Source organism: Momordica charantia, assembly GCF_013281855.1.
Source record: "Momordica charantia cultivar OHB3-1 chromosome 7 unlocalized genomic scaffold, Mcharantia_2.0 BLBB01000007.1, whole genome shotgun sequence".
Classification (NCBI taxonomy): domain Eukaryota; kingdom Viridiplantae; phylum Streptophyta; class Magnoliopsida; order Cucurbitales; family Cucurbitaceae; genus Momordica; species Momordica charantia.
The window spans coordinates 18,475,202-18,490,556 of NW_028275165.1; the positions used below are offsets into that span (position 1 = coordinate 18,475,202).

At 29.8% G+C, this 15,355-nt stretch overlaps 1 non-coding gene and 1 pseudogene across 1 annotated transcript; one reads left to right on the forward strand and one right to left on the reverse strand.

Annotated features, from left to right (window-relative positions):
- The first annotated feature begins 3,447 nt into the window (after positions 1-3,447).
- On the forward strand, positions 3,448-3,533 carry TRNAM-CAU (transfer RNA methionine (anticodon CAU)). The gene is given in 2 exon segments: positions 3,448-3,485; positions 3,498-3,533. It is a non-coding gene; the product is annotated as a tRNA-Met (tRNA).
- Positions 3,534-10,212: 6,679 nt separating this feature from the next.
- On the reverse strand, positions 10,213-11,302 carry LOC148210490 (ethylene-response factor C3 pseudogene; annotated as a pseudogene).
- Between the last annotated feature and the right edge of the window lie 4,053 nt (positions 11,303-15,355).

A 15,355-nucleotide genomic window follows, 5' to 3' on the forward strand; every position in this document is an offset into this window, starting at 1 on the left:
AACACGGTCTAGTTTCTATTTTTTTTTCCTTTTTTAATATTTAGAATTTGAGAGAAACATGAATACTTGTATATTCTCGTTTTTTTCTCAATAAATAAATAAAGAAATGATAAACATTTGCTAAAATAGTTTTGTTTTTCGAAAAACAAGAAATTAAAACGATACCAAACGGACTGTAGCATACCGGCCATGGCCAGTACTGCCTCTCCAATCGCCATCCCTCTCCTTCCTATTCTAATCTTCATTAATTAACACTTGCCCAAGGGAGAATTAAAATTGAGAGTGGAGGAGAAGTAGATAGAACGAATTCCTAATGAAAGAAGAAAATTGAATAATTAAAGAAATTTTTATTTGAAATTAATACACCAACAATTAAACACTTGAACTTAATTAAAGAAACCCAATACAAAAACATTAAAAGAAGTTTCCATTTTAAGAAGTTATCAAATATAAAATAAAACTTTTTTCTCCCCCTTCTTTTAATTGTACAATATATAGAGTTATAAAGACTCATATCTCTATCTGAAATGGTTTATTATAGAAATCTAATCACTCAAAATGTTACTAAATTAATAATTTTCAATCTCATTGAAAAAAGAAACAAACTTCTATAAATTCCTATATCATTTTTCTAAAAAAATAAAATATTGTAAGTATGCTTTTTTTTTTTTCTCTTTTTAGTACAAGATGGTAAAGATTCGAGTCCATGATCTTTTTGTCATGAATATATATTTTAACTAATTGAATTATGCTTGAGTTGTCGGTGAATATGCTATCATAACAAAGAAAAATTTGAATATGTGTTGCTAATTTCATCTGAATAAATTTGTTTGAGTGAAGAACATGTTAGGTTCAGCTGATTGAAACGTGTGGGAAAAAATGAACCAAAGTTCGAAATTTGTAACATGCTCATTGGCCCAATTGTCAACATTTTCACTTTTTCTTTTTGTCCTTTGTTACTTTTGTTAGAGATTTCCATTCTTTATTTCGTAATTCACTGCCGACAAGCAGTACTCCATTTATAATTCTGATTTTTTATGATACTAATTGTTGTAAACAAAATTATTACTCTTGCAAATAAAATGATTTCAGAATTCAGAAATTGAATGAAACTATAATCTTACATTAAAATTTTCAAAAAGAAGAAACTATTATTAATTTACGATTATAATGATAATATACATTTACAATATTCATACTCTCATAATCCCTAATAACTTAAATGAGTTTTTCTAGGATATGAAACAATTAAAGAATTCGGAATGAAAGGGTTCGCTTTGACCGTTAAGAGTAGGTAACCCGTTCCCTGTGTCTTTGTTTCTATTGCATTCTATCTCATCGTATCAAATTCTGTTCTGCGATATTTGAGAATCACCGTCAATACCTCGGTGTAGGTCCAGGATAATCCTTTGTCCCACAGTCTGGGTCTATTTACAACTAGCCAATTAAGAATTCTCAGATGTACTAGTACTAGCAAGTGCATCTTTGATGCAGTCATCGATTCTCCCGAGAGGTCACAATTACCGCGAGCAAACATATTAATGACGAGGAACATGAAAGTATCTGAGTGCTCGAGCATTTAATCAATATTATATTGACTGGATAATTGGCTTTTTTTTTTATCTTAACAAAAGTGATATTAAGTAAAAAAAAATTCTTTCTTTTCGATAAGCTCTAGTCACGCATGTAATAGGCCATAATAACAATTGTAATAATAAAAAATTTCTCATAATAAATGAGGAGGAAACAACTATACCGGAGTTCGAATACAATACCTCTCATTTCGATACCATGTTAAGGATGAATAAACTATTACTCAATCCAAAAACTTAAGTGGATGGATTGGAAGTATAGTAAAAAAGTTGAGAGAAAAAAAATGTTTCGCAGCGAGGTTTTTATATTTTAATTTAAAAAAAAAAGAACAACTTTCCAATAATTTACCTCATAGTCTCAATAAATAGGCGGGAGTGTCTTCAAGCTTCATCACAAAATCACAAAGATGTCTTCCTCCTACTTGTTAGCTCTCCTTGCGCTACTCACGGTGGTTCTCACCGAACCCGCGGTTGGAGATTACGTCGATAAGCCTGAACCTCCAAAACCGTCATTCGTTCCAACATACAAGCCACCCAAGCCTCCGGTGGTTCCAATATACAAACCACCCAAGCCTCCATTGGCTCCGATCTACAAACCACCCAAGCCTCCGGTGGCTCCAGTATACAAACCACCAAAGCCTCCGGTAGCTCCGGTGTACAAACCGGTGACTCCGATATACAAACCGCCCAAGCCTCCGGTGGCTCCAATATACAAACCACCGGTTCAAATTCCCAAACCACCACCTTACCCATACAAGCCTCCCTACAAGCCACCAGCATCCAACTGAGTTGTGTGTTGAAGCAATCTATTAAGTTAATTTCCATAAATAAGAGCTTTTTGGCAACTCAATATTCTATGCTTTTGAGGAGATTATGGATGGTTTTACTAAAAGCTATAGCAGCCTATAATGCTGATCTTTCTTTTTATGTAAAGGAGGAATATATGGAGGGCCATTTGGCAATTGTGTTAGCAACAATATATCTACTGCCCCTTCTGCTTGGCTATGTTTCACTTTCATGTTTCTACTTCTTATAAAATTACCTTAAAGCCAAAGAAAATTATCTGCTTTCTTCATCTTATTTGGGAAAGTGAAGTTTTGTAGTTCAGTAAAATGATTTAAAACTTTCAAATGAAGATCAATGCAGTAGAGGAGTGATTCAGCTCCTGTCATAAGTAAACAATACCTCTTAAAAGATTTAAAGGGAAAAAAAGGTTCAAGAATGCTATAATATATATATATATATAATATAGTATTCTCCAAATTTTATTCGTAAAATATTATATATATTTACTCTATACTTTTAATTATTATCTTTTATCATCATATCATAAAAGTTGTTTTGATTGAGGGGAAGAAAAAAGTGAATTCCTTTTATATAAGAAAAAGGAATTTTAAAATTCATCATAATTTAGTGGATTTGATTTATTAAAAAAAATATAATTTGAAAAATCAAGAACCATTGACCATAGCCTTCTAAATCTCTCTCATGTATGAGAAAATTAGAATTAGTTTGTAAATTTATAAGAGCTTAGAGTTGCTTCAAATGAGATAGAAAAATCATCATTTATAAGTGGGTAAGAAAATAAAAAATAAATATCTTCTTTTTCTATTTTTATTAGTCTTTTTTTTATGATAAACACATTATTATTAGTCTATTTAAACAATTAATAGCAAACTAATAAAAAGACCAAAATAATAATTGTTTTAAAATTTAAAAACTAAAATAGTTACTTTCAAAGTTTGGACCAATATGAATTTATAAAAATAAAAAATAAAACTCAACATTAAAGTTCCAACATCCATATAAAATATACGTTATTATATATAATTACAAGTTGACAAAATTATCAAATGGGGTGGTGGCGCAGTTGGCTAGCGCGTAGGTCTCATAGCATATAGAGAAATCCTGAGGTCGAGAGTTCGAGCCTCTCTCACCCCATTAATTTTTTTCTTTTTTTTTCTCTCACCCCATTATTTTTTTTCTTTTTTTTTCTCTCACCCCATTATTTTTTTTTTTTTTTTTTCTCTCACCCCATTATTTTTTTTCTTTTTTTTTCTCTCACCCCATTATTTTTTTTCTTTTTTTTCTCTCGCCCCATTATTTTTTTTTTTTTTTTTTCTCTCACCCCATTATTTTTTTTTCTTTTTTTCTCTCACCCCATTATTTTTTTTTTTCTTTTTTTCTCTCACCCCATTATTTTTTTCTTTTTTTTCTCTCACCCCATTATTTTTTTTTCTTTTTTTTTCTCTCACCCCATTATTTTTTTTTCTTTTTTTTTTCTCTCTCAGTTTTAGCACTTTGTATATTTAAATTCATCACTCATCAGATACGATTTTGTTTTTTTGTTTTCTTATTTTTTTTCTTTTGTAGAATCCTACTCTACCTCCCTCCATCCCACCCAAAAAGGAAATTGAGAATTAGCGAATCATGCTTTTTAAATAATATTTATTTCTAAAACTGAAAATTAAAAAGTGCAAAATAAAATCGCTCGGTTTAGCGTTTGGAATGGGTGAGAAATGATTTTAAATTTCAACATTTTGAATAATGGAAATGATTTAAAATTTCTAATTACATTTGGAACCAAATGAAATTCAAATAATTAAAAGTAAAATTTCTTGTCTGGATGTTCACCAGAAATGAAAAAAAGTATATCATTTTATTATTATGCCCTTATAATTTAGTATAATATTATATTAATAATAATATAATATTTTAATATGAAATAGTAATGTCAACCACATGTAAAAATGAAATCATTTAATCAAATCAAGTTATTAAATTAAACCTTGTCAATAAGATTAAAAAAGAAAAAACTTGTAAACAAATACTTGAAAAAACTTAAAAGTCAGAATTATTTCAAAGGTGAACAAAAATAATTCATATGATTAGTTTTTTCTTCTAATGCAACCTCTTACCTGCTTAATTTTCTTTTTTAACATCTTTGAAGAAAAAACCTCACAAACAAAAATACAAGAGGAAACTTTAAAAAAGAATTAAAAAATGTTTTAAAAAATACTAAAGAGAAATTTTAAATATATAAAAATTTTATTTTGCTTGAACAATAATTCGAAAAATATTTGTAGAAGAGAGTCGAGAAAAAAAGTAATTTAGTTGAATGACTATTTGCTTATGAACTCATGTTTGAAGATTATTTGAATGTAGGGTAAATTTGAAATTAGATACTTTTTAATTTCAAATCCTGACAAATCTGAACTATTTGAAATGGAAAATTTTCGGATTTAGAACGTGATTTCATATCTAATTTCAAACTCATTCTTTTTCTTTCCAAACAGACACATGAAATGATTTCAAAATCATTTATGATTTAAAATCTTTGCAAATTCTAGTTCCAAACGGAGGGTAATGGACCGTGGAAAAAAATGAGATAACATAAGAAGAGAGAAGAAAATAAATTAGAAAGATGATGAGGCTCATATATATAATGTAATGTAATTAACTGAAAATGATGAAACAAAATCACCTTAAGATGGCTACCTAACAAATAAATGTTTAGTTTATTAATGCTATGTTAATTGTCATAAATATATAGTTTATTTCTTTTCTTTCCTATAGATTTGGTGGCGTAGGCCCATCTTTTCTCCCTATAAATATGGCTCATTTCTTTCTTCCCTTGTGGTTACATATTTCATATTCCTTTTTTGTGTTCAATTTCTATCCACCGTCTCCATTGATAGAACACGTTCTGTTTTTTGTTTATGTTTCTTTATTTTTAAGGAAGAAAAATGTGTTACATAGTTTCAAGAATTCATGTATGATAAAATAATGTTTTTATTTATGTTTTGGAACAAATTGAAAATAAGAAAACTTATTTTTATTGTTACTAAAATTTATATACAATTGTGAGAATGTTCCCAAAAATGAGAAACAAGAAACAAAGTGTTATCAAACAGGTCCTTAGAAACCAACCAGAAATTGTCGCAGTCATCCCCATCAGCGACACGAGACTATCAATTTTATTCGTGCTATTGTTTTTTTTTTCTTTTGATTTCCAGAGTATTAATTTAGTTTATTGTTTTTTTTTCCTTTTCATTATTGTTTCTGTCTTTTATAAATATAAGTAAAAATTAGTAGTTTCAACTTTCTTATACCTTCTTAATTTATCTCTTTCTCTTCTATAAAACTTTTTTCACTGGAAATTAGGGATTTTGACCCATTTTATTATAGATTCGGATTTTTGACCCCTTCTTAACATACCCCTTCATTCTAATTTTTAACCAATTTTCATATTTTTCTCTAAATATCATCCCACCAACCACTCCTCTAAAACCTAAAAAATCTAAGGAAATTAGGATTTTTGACCCATTTACAAAAAACTTTGACACCTCCCATATTGAAATTTTAATGTGTAGTTACGAAAACACCATTTGGTTTGAATCTCAAAAAAATACTCTCCTTATGAATTTGAAGAATTTAAACTAATTTTCTTTTTTTAGTACGAAGAATCTAAACTAATTGAATGAGTCAAAAAAATCTAATTGAAAAAATCGTTTAATGTGAAAATCAAATTTTTTAACTTCGAAAAATTAATGTTAAAAATCGAAATTAGTTAATTGAGTGGGTAAAAAATCATCTAATATTGAAATTTGCATAATCTCGACCAAGATTTCATAAATATTCGGATTTAATTTAAAATAAAAGTGAAAATTTCTTGAATTTAGGCCAAGATTGCATAGATTTAATTTAAAAAGATGATCAAAATTACGTAATTAAGGAAAAAATGATCTCATAAATCGTTTAGGAAAAAACGATTTCATAAATACCCAGATTTAATTTAATAGAAAACGACCGGACTATGCTGGCTTTCGCTTTTCTCTATCTGTTAGTTTCTAATTTTTACAAATATATATCCCATGTGTGAAAAATATATCAAATGGTGTAGAGTTTATGATTTTATTGTATATATATGATCATAATTTATAAAACTTATGATGAGGAGAAACTTATGTGCCACTTTTACCTTCTCATTTTAAACGGTAATGTCAATATTATCCTAGAAATAAAATAAGGGATTATTAGTCTGTAATTATAAAATTTTTCTAATGTCTTGGTTGATATCATATATTATAATGAAGTGAACTTCGAGGTTGATATATAACACTTTGGATTAGGGGTGTAAATAACCGAACCGACTCGAAAAATCGAACCGAACTGAATAAGGTCGGGTCGGGTCGATTCAGATGATTTTCACTGTCGGTTCGATTCGGTTTAACTGAATAAAACCGAAATCTTATATTTTAACCTAAATAACTATTCAATTTCCTGTGTCACCTCCCTCATCTTTCGTACTTCTCTCTCCCCCTCCCTCTCTTAGGCCAACAGCGGCAGTGATTGGAACAAGAGGTGGCGACCTAGGCCGATGGTAGCGATCGGAACAGGTGGCGATGACCCATTTTTACTACCTCTCTTTTCTTTTTTAACTTCCGTAGATTTTCTTAGCTTCTGATTTTTGAGATCTGTGTTTATAAAATCTGCTTGCGATATGGTAGGTTTTTAAGGAAGATTTTTTTTTTTTTTTCAAAATTGCATGTTTGGGTTTTACAATATCTGCTGAATTTTCAAAGAAGTAGATTTTTTTTTTCAAAATTTGTATGTATGTGGGTTTGCAAGATCTATTGGGTTTTCGAAAAAGATTTTTCTTTCAAATTTGCATATTTGGGGTTGTAAGATTTGTTGGATTTTCAAAGAAATGGTTTGTAATATCTGATGGATTTCCAAAAAAGAAGATTGAGGAAGGAGAAATTTTTTTGGTTTGCAAGATCTCTTATAGATTTTTAAATAAAGAAAGTATTTTTTTTCCGTTCAAATCTGCATGTTTCTTTCAACAGGTGCTAGGGTTTAGGTTTTTAAGGAATGAGATTTAAAAAAAAAAACGAAAAGAAACCAACCCGAACCGAGTACAAACCGACTGCTTTTGGGTCGGGTCGGTTTTGTACAGAAACCGACCCACACCCCTACTTTGGATGCTAAATCTTTCACCAATTCTAAAAGCAAAACACCCTTTCAAGTATAGGAAGTTGCCATTGAATGTGGATTGTCATATTAGAGGCATGCTTAAATTGGTTGTGTATAAAATGTTACAAAATATTACAGCTGAATTTTTGTTAAAATGGGTGAATTTTGAGAGATTTTTTTAATAGTTAATATTAAATAATTATTGTGCGCTCAATTTTGTGTTTTCGTTGGTTATTACTTGACTTTCAGTGAAATTAGCAAATTTGGAAGATTTTTTTCGTTACTTTCTCTTATTAAAATTAAATTAATAAGTGAATGTAATCGAGTATAACAAAATATTCGATTCTAACCTTCAATATATAAAAGTGAAAGTTCTGAGTAAAAATTTATTAACCTTGTCAAATTACGGATAAAAATTAATTTTTTCTGAAAATTGAGCGAATTCCATATAAAATTCATTGGGCTCAGTTTGAGATACAACAGAGAAAATTGGGCCGACAGACCGAAACATAAAATGGGCTTGGTACTTTTGGGGCCCAGTTTAGAACATGAATAGTACAATTGCTCAAATTGCAAAAAGTTTTATCAATTTTAATTGAGAGAGAGTTTGAATGTACCAACAGATCCAAATGGTCAAAGTAATTGAATAAATCGTATTTCTCAGTGCTGTCTTTCCTTGACTTTGACCACTTTTGAAATTTATAATAATTCTTTTTACTCATCATCATATCATAAAAGTTATTTTGATAAATGGGATGGAAGAAAAAAATTGAATTTTAAAAATCATCCTAATTTAAGGAATCCTTGGCTACTGAGTTAACAACTTGCCAATGGATTTTAATTGTTAAAGAATAATATAATTTGAAAAATCAAGACCCAGTTACCAAACTCTTTTAGATCTTATCTTAAGAAAATTAAAATTGATTTGTAAAATTATTTGAGTAACAAGTAAGTTGAATCAAATTATTATAAGAGTCAAATTACTATTTTATCCACCATTAGCTACATGTAGAATTTGAAACCTCGAAATTGATGATATCATTTACCAACCCTAATTAACCATAAAGCTTAGCATTATGAACTTATTCCAAATTCCAATTAGAATAAATGAGTGAAGAAAAAGCTTCATAAATAGAAAATAAAAGAATTAAATAAACAACCCAATTTGCTTATTGAATTGTAAATGTGTGTTTAATGATGAGTTGGTTGGAAATTTGACCACTTCTTTGACTTTGACTTTTTGACCCGACTCAACTTTAACGTAGATTCAAGTTCCACGTGACTAAGTGATATGCATGCCATTTTAATAAATTATGTAATTCATGTACTTAAAAATCTCATATAAAATCCTAAATTTTCAATTTTATGCCTAATAAATGTTGTTATTAGATTGAAATTGTTTAATACTTACATGATATACTATATTATTTAAGAATTATACGATTGGTCAACTTCAAATATGTGTAGGTAAGGTAGCATAAATGTTAGAATAACAAAGTTGACGAAAAGATATTTTTTAAGCACATAATTGAACGTTCATGAGATTATTAACATTTTCTAAAGTATAAATACTAGTAAACTCAACCAAAAAAAAAGGCTAAAAAGCTTTTTAATGTATGGAAATTAAATCTTCATCACGAACCAAATTTTATTTAGAAAACTTTATCAACAAAATTATAAAACCATTAATAACTAAGGTACGTTTACTAGAATAAAATGCAATGAAAATTTTCTCAAATTAAACCTCTCGTAATTATATTTGATTAGTGTTATTAGAGTTTAATTATAGTAACGTTAGAAGTTCAAAAGTGCATTTATCAAAATAATAAGAATAAAATTTGTTTAAGGTCTTTTTAATAACCCTTTTGTTGTTTGTTTTTAATATATTTGAAAACTTTTGCTTATAAGTACTACTTCTATATATGTACTTATTTTTTTTGTTGTCTACTTTAACAAAATATCTTTAAAATCAAAGTTAAAGTTGTCGAAACAAGGCGATAGAATCCTTTTTTACGTCGGATTTACAAGAAGGAAAACACTCTAGAAAAAATGGTTAAAAAACAAATCATAATTTTAGAAAACAGAACACTAAAATGAAATGCTTATGAAATTATGTTTTTAATTTATATATATATGGTCAGCTATGCTATTTTAAAAGTAGTTTCTATCCTATTTAAAAATAAATATTTTATAAATAATAATCCATAACTCCTTTTTTCTCCTCTCTCTTTTAGTTCAACGAGATGAGTATTGAAAACTCTCTCTAACAAAAGAACAAAATGTGCGCTAAGCTGGTGTATGCAATAATCAAGAACTCTTAATATATTTTAAAAAATCAATTCAACTAATTAAGCAATAAATAATTGTAACCTATGATTTTTATGTTTGAATTGAAGGACCAAACAAACAAGTTACATTAAAGAATAAAAGCCAACAACTTCCTACTTTTGTGATATTTTTGAAATCAATGAGAATGATTGATTTATTTCCGTTACCCTTCTGCTCAGATTTTTTAAATGAATATTAATCTTAATTACGTTAATCAAATAGATTAAAAGGCTAATTGACAGAGATATAGTTCAAGCAAAATAGGTTTACATAATTAACGTAATTACATGAAAATCAAACCCAAAAAAAAAAAAAAAAAACAGATTTTGTTTGTTTTTTTTTCTCTTGCTTAAAAAGGGCAAGGAAAAAATTAAACGAAATCTACCATATTAACTAATTATAATGGCAGTAATCTATGGTCATATTACATGGGGAAAATTGTAAACAAACTATGAGATAAAGAGAATAGGTTGTTGAAATCGAAAAATCACTTCAAATGTGTAAAATTACTTGTCACATTGTTTCGACCCTTCAAATAATTTGTCGTCCCCGAAACAAAAATGGTGGAATTTCGATGAGTTTCTCTCTCATGGCGGCTTCCTCCAATAATTTGTCCGGATTATTCACCATGGCCGGAGATTCTCCGACGACTCCAAAAGTTCTTCCAAAAAATCGGGGCCAAGATCTTCCAACACCACCACATTATTCTCCATTTTCCCAATCCCATCTCTCTCTTTGCTCTTTCTTCTCGTGAATTTCTTCCTCATCGAGTGTTTTCTCTTCAGGGCCACCACCGGAGATCCGCCATCGCCGTCGGCGGCGGCGTCGATCATCTCCATCTCTTTCAACGACTCCTGAACTCTCTCCACCGGAAAATTCAGAACCGCGGCGGAGCCCCGCATCGAGAAAGCCGCTTGGTCGTAAGCCAAAGCCGCCGCCTCGGCGCTGTCGAAGGTCCCGAGCCAAACCCGAATCCCGTGCCTCGTCGAGTCCCTAATCTCCGCCGCGAATTTCCCCCACGGCCGCCGGCGGACGCCCCTGTACGATTTTGGCTTGTGGGGCTCTTCTTCTCCGGGCGAATCGACCTCCTCCTCCTTGATCGGCGTCTGCCGGAGGGTTTCCTCAGGCGGGTACTCGGCGGCTCCGGAGATCAGGCTGTGGAGGAGCATTTCGCCGGAATCACTCTTGTCGAAGGGCAGAGAGTTGTCGTTTGATCCGAATCTGTCCCATCGGAATGAATCGAAGGAGCCGAAGGAAGATTCCGGCGAGAAATCGGAATTTTGGGAGTGAAAGTATGGAGAATCCATAAACAAATTAAGAAGAATTGAAGAAGGAGGCGGCTACTCTGTTTTTTATTTTCTGGACAGGGGAGAAGAGAAAGGCTCCATTGGCTTTAAATATACCAAATGGAAAATTATTTGGAAACAAAAAGAAAAAGATTAATAATAAAACCAAAACCTTTCTTTTTAGTTAGTAATAGTTTCAAGATGATTTATTGGATATGAGTTGAGCGGTAATTAACATATATCTATAATCAAGGTCATAAGCTTGAAATCTCCAGTTTCTATACCAAAAAAGGTTTCAAGAGGATTTAATTTTCTTGTTTGATACGTAAATTTATATTTGTTTCTTATTTTTCAGATCATTGTATAACATTTTTATTTGTATGTTTCAGTGTATTGATTTTAAATTCAAAATTTTAAAATATAAAATTACATTAAATAAGATTTTAAAAACTTTTTTCTTGTTTTCAAATCATTCTATAACATTTTTATTTGTATGTTTCAGTGTATTGATTTCAAATTCGGAATTTTAAAATATAAAATTATATTAAATAAGATTTAAAAAATTTTGATAAATACAAATTATTGTATTGTTATAAACTCATTTTATTTCTGTTGAAATTAAAATATGTTAGTTGTTTTTTAGTACAACATGTGGTTGTGGGGATTCAAACTCATAACCAAAGGTCAGAGATAAGTACTTTAACCATTTAAACTATGTTCGATTTGACATTAAAATATATTAGTCTTAATTATAAAATATTATAAAATAAAAATTATACAAATTTTATACATGTATGTTAATAATTAATTATTAATATTTTAGATAAATTTGTAATACAATTATTTTTTATTGAATCTATTGTTTTTAAATTTCTATCCAATCATAGACATATAAGCTACATAAATTAACTAAGATGAGTATTGAGTGAGAAAAATTTTGATGCGGCCTAAATAATTACATGTTAAAAGTTTAGAGACTGAAGTGAAATAGACATGGGAATTCTGACGATGAGACGAGACTTAAAATAGTTTATTTAATGTTAATTAAGATTTGTGGGTTAATTAAAAAAATGGAAAATTGGTTTTCTTGGGAGATACGATACAGCAAGGCAAGGGAAGGGAGCCTAGAAGGTTTAATTGGAACACGTGGGTCAATTGGGGTTTGGAAAACAATGGTGGCCACTTGCCACTTGGCCGGGCCAGGTCAAAGTCGAGAAGGAAAGCGATGACGTCAGCCGATGACCTCATTTTATTTCCTTTCCTATTTTTGTATTGATTGCACACGTGTGAACTGTTGGTGTATGACGTGGCATTTTGTGTTCAGTTCATGTGGACAAGTTGTATTGATGGGGGAAATTAGAGCTAGTGACAGTTGAGAGGGAGCATGTGATCCTCAACTGAAACACATTCTAAACTTTTTCAATCACTCCCTCTCACTCTATTACATTTTTTTTCTTTCCATTTTTATTTTAATATTTATCTTATTTTAATCGCTATTTTTTAAATATTTTATTTTTATCTCCAAACTTTATCTTAAAAATACTATTAATGATTTGGTCTTGAACTTTTTCATGTCCCACATAAAAATTCTCGTTTAAATTAATATTTTATCTGCTTCTTAATTAAGTCTGAACTTCACGCAAATTATCCTTTCAAACTTGCAAAACATTAATCTTAGCATAAGTTAAAAATTCTCGTTTAAATCAATATTTTATCTGCTTCTTAACTAAGTTTGAACTCCACGCAAATTATCGTTTCAAAATTGCAAAACATTAGTCTTAGCATAAGTTGCAATCCACTTGATGCACTTTGTTATGAATAGGTGTCCTCTAGGGATCAAAAATGCAACTTTTTCCGGATGTAGGAACTCTCTTCATGGCTTTAGTTTTGTCCAGACTATTGATTCTTAACATTGATTTGATAAATTCATCCAATTTAACCCACAATAAAAGGAAGACTACAAGATTAAGGCTCGACGAAACTGGAAGTATCAGCATGTTGAAACTCCTTGGGGTTAGTAGTGTGAAAGAAAGAGCCCGAGATTTATTTCTTCATTTATTATAAATTTCGTTTTGAACACATTCAAAGTTGTGTCTACTTTATTTCTGAATTTGAATTTTAAAAGGTGTCTAATTTACTACTAAGCTTTCAATTTTGTATCTGATAGATTACTGACCTATTCGACAATCAACAACTCTTTTTTAATTGTTATTAGACATAAAATTGGAAGATCATGTCCTATAAGATGCTTTTTGAAATTCTTGGATCTACTGGATACTCAATTGAACGTTTAGAGGTTTATTAGACACTTTGTAATTTCAAAAGATCCATTACTTACCAACTAAGTTCAAAGACTAATTATTTAAAGTTAAACCAGACATAAACATATTTTTCATCACTTACATGATTAGTAGGCGTCTTTGTGGATAAGGATTTGAAGTTTGACATAGTGGGTTCCATGTGGAATTATTGAACGAATATGGATTCTTATTAAATGATTAGTTAAAAAAATTAACAATAAGAATTTAAAAGGGTTTAATTTTACGTCAAATTTAGAGACTAAAACGACATAACACATGAAAGAAGATGGACTAAAACTAAATATTTTTAGATTGAGAAAGGACCACGTAATGAAAGAAGAGATAAAAATAGTGTTGGCAATGCAAATATGGTCTCATATTCAACTAGAAGCGAGAAAATGTTCGTTTTATACAAATAAAGATAACGTTATTTTTATTAGTCTTCAAGTCGACAAAATATCATATCATTACAAAAGTCTGGACGGATTAAAGTATAACATGTTTGGGCATTGTAACTACTTTTTATTTCCAAAGGACTGAAAATTTGAAACAATTGTAGACAGTGATGTAGTTTACCAAATGCATATTCCTCACGTCTCTTGCTCTACCTTTTTTTTTTCTTTTTGCAAAAACGGGCATAAAGTAGCATCTAGTTTCATGTGAAATGAGCCCATAAATAATCCAAATTTGCTGCCTATATGCTATGCTATATATATATTAGTCATTATTACAACCTACAATACAAACCAAACACAGCCTAAATGATATTGACCCTTCAAATTACTCATTTTGTTCCAAGAAAACCCCTCTTCTAGAACTCATTTTCTTTTTTTATTATAAAAAATCATTGCCCTTTCTCAAAAACATTGAAAAAGATCTTCAGATGTGTGTGTTAATGATCCAAATACAGACCCCCTTGAAGCCCAAAAATTGATAGATTTATTTTTAACTTTCCTCCAACAAGAAAGGGAGAGGGCAGAAAATGACCATTCTAAAATTATTAACAGTGGAATGGAAGGCATCTTTCAAATGGCTTTTTTTTTTTTTAATTTATTTTTCCATAATGAAACTTCCTAGAAAAATCCAAAAATAGGACCATTCTCTTTCTCTGCCTCTTTCACAAATCATTTCATATTTTAAATAAAGCAATTTCACCAACTCTTTTGTGCACTTTCATCACTTATTTGTTTTCTTGATTTTCTTTGATTATATCATTTTTCATGTTATTTTAGAAATAGAGATTTGTTTTTTCACGTCTAAAAAAAATAATAAACAACCAAATTTTGAGGAATAACATGTATTTATTATGTATTAAAAGGATGAATTTTTAAACATAATAATTAATTTGTGATAATGACAGATTTGAAATGGAAATCTAATTAGATTCTTTTTAATTTACCCACTACCCATCAAAATTGTTAGAGATCAGTCCATTCTTCCTTGGTTTTGACTATTTGGATTGATCCAATTACACAAAAATTATATAATGTAAATTTTAAAAGCAGCCAAAAAATTAAAAAAGAATCATCTGTATATCCAACGTACGTGGCAATGGATTTAAATAAGTGGAATTTTTTTTTAATTAATTTTCAACTCTTCGTTACATTTCCCCTTCAAAGTACTCTGAATTATTTAACACGTCAGCAGTCCTTCTTCATTATTTTTCCCTTGGGAGGAGACAAGAAGCAAAACTGCCAGTTTCCCTCTCCTACCTGTTGCCACATCATCCTTTAGAGAATTTCAAAAGTACTACCAGAGTGTCTGCTCCCTCCATAATCCCTTTGTACACACAATTTTTCAATTATAAAAAATTCTTTAATTTCGGTGGAACTTTCATAATTTTCGAAGGATGCTGACGTGGCACACCATAAAT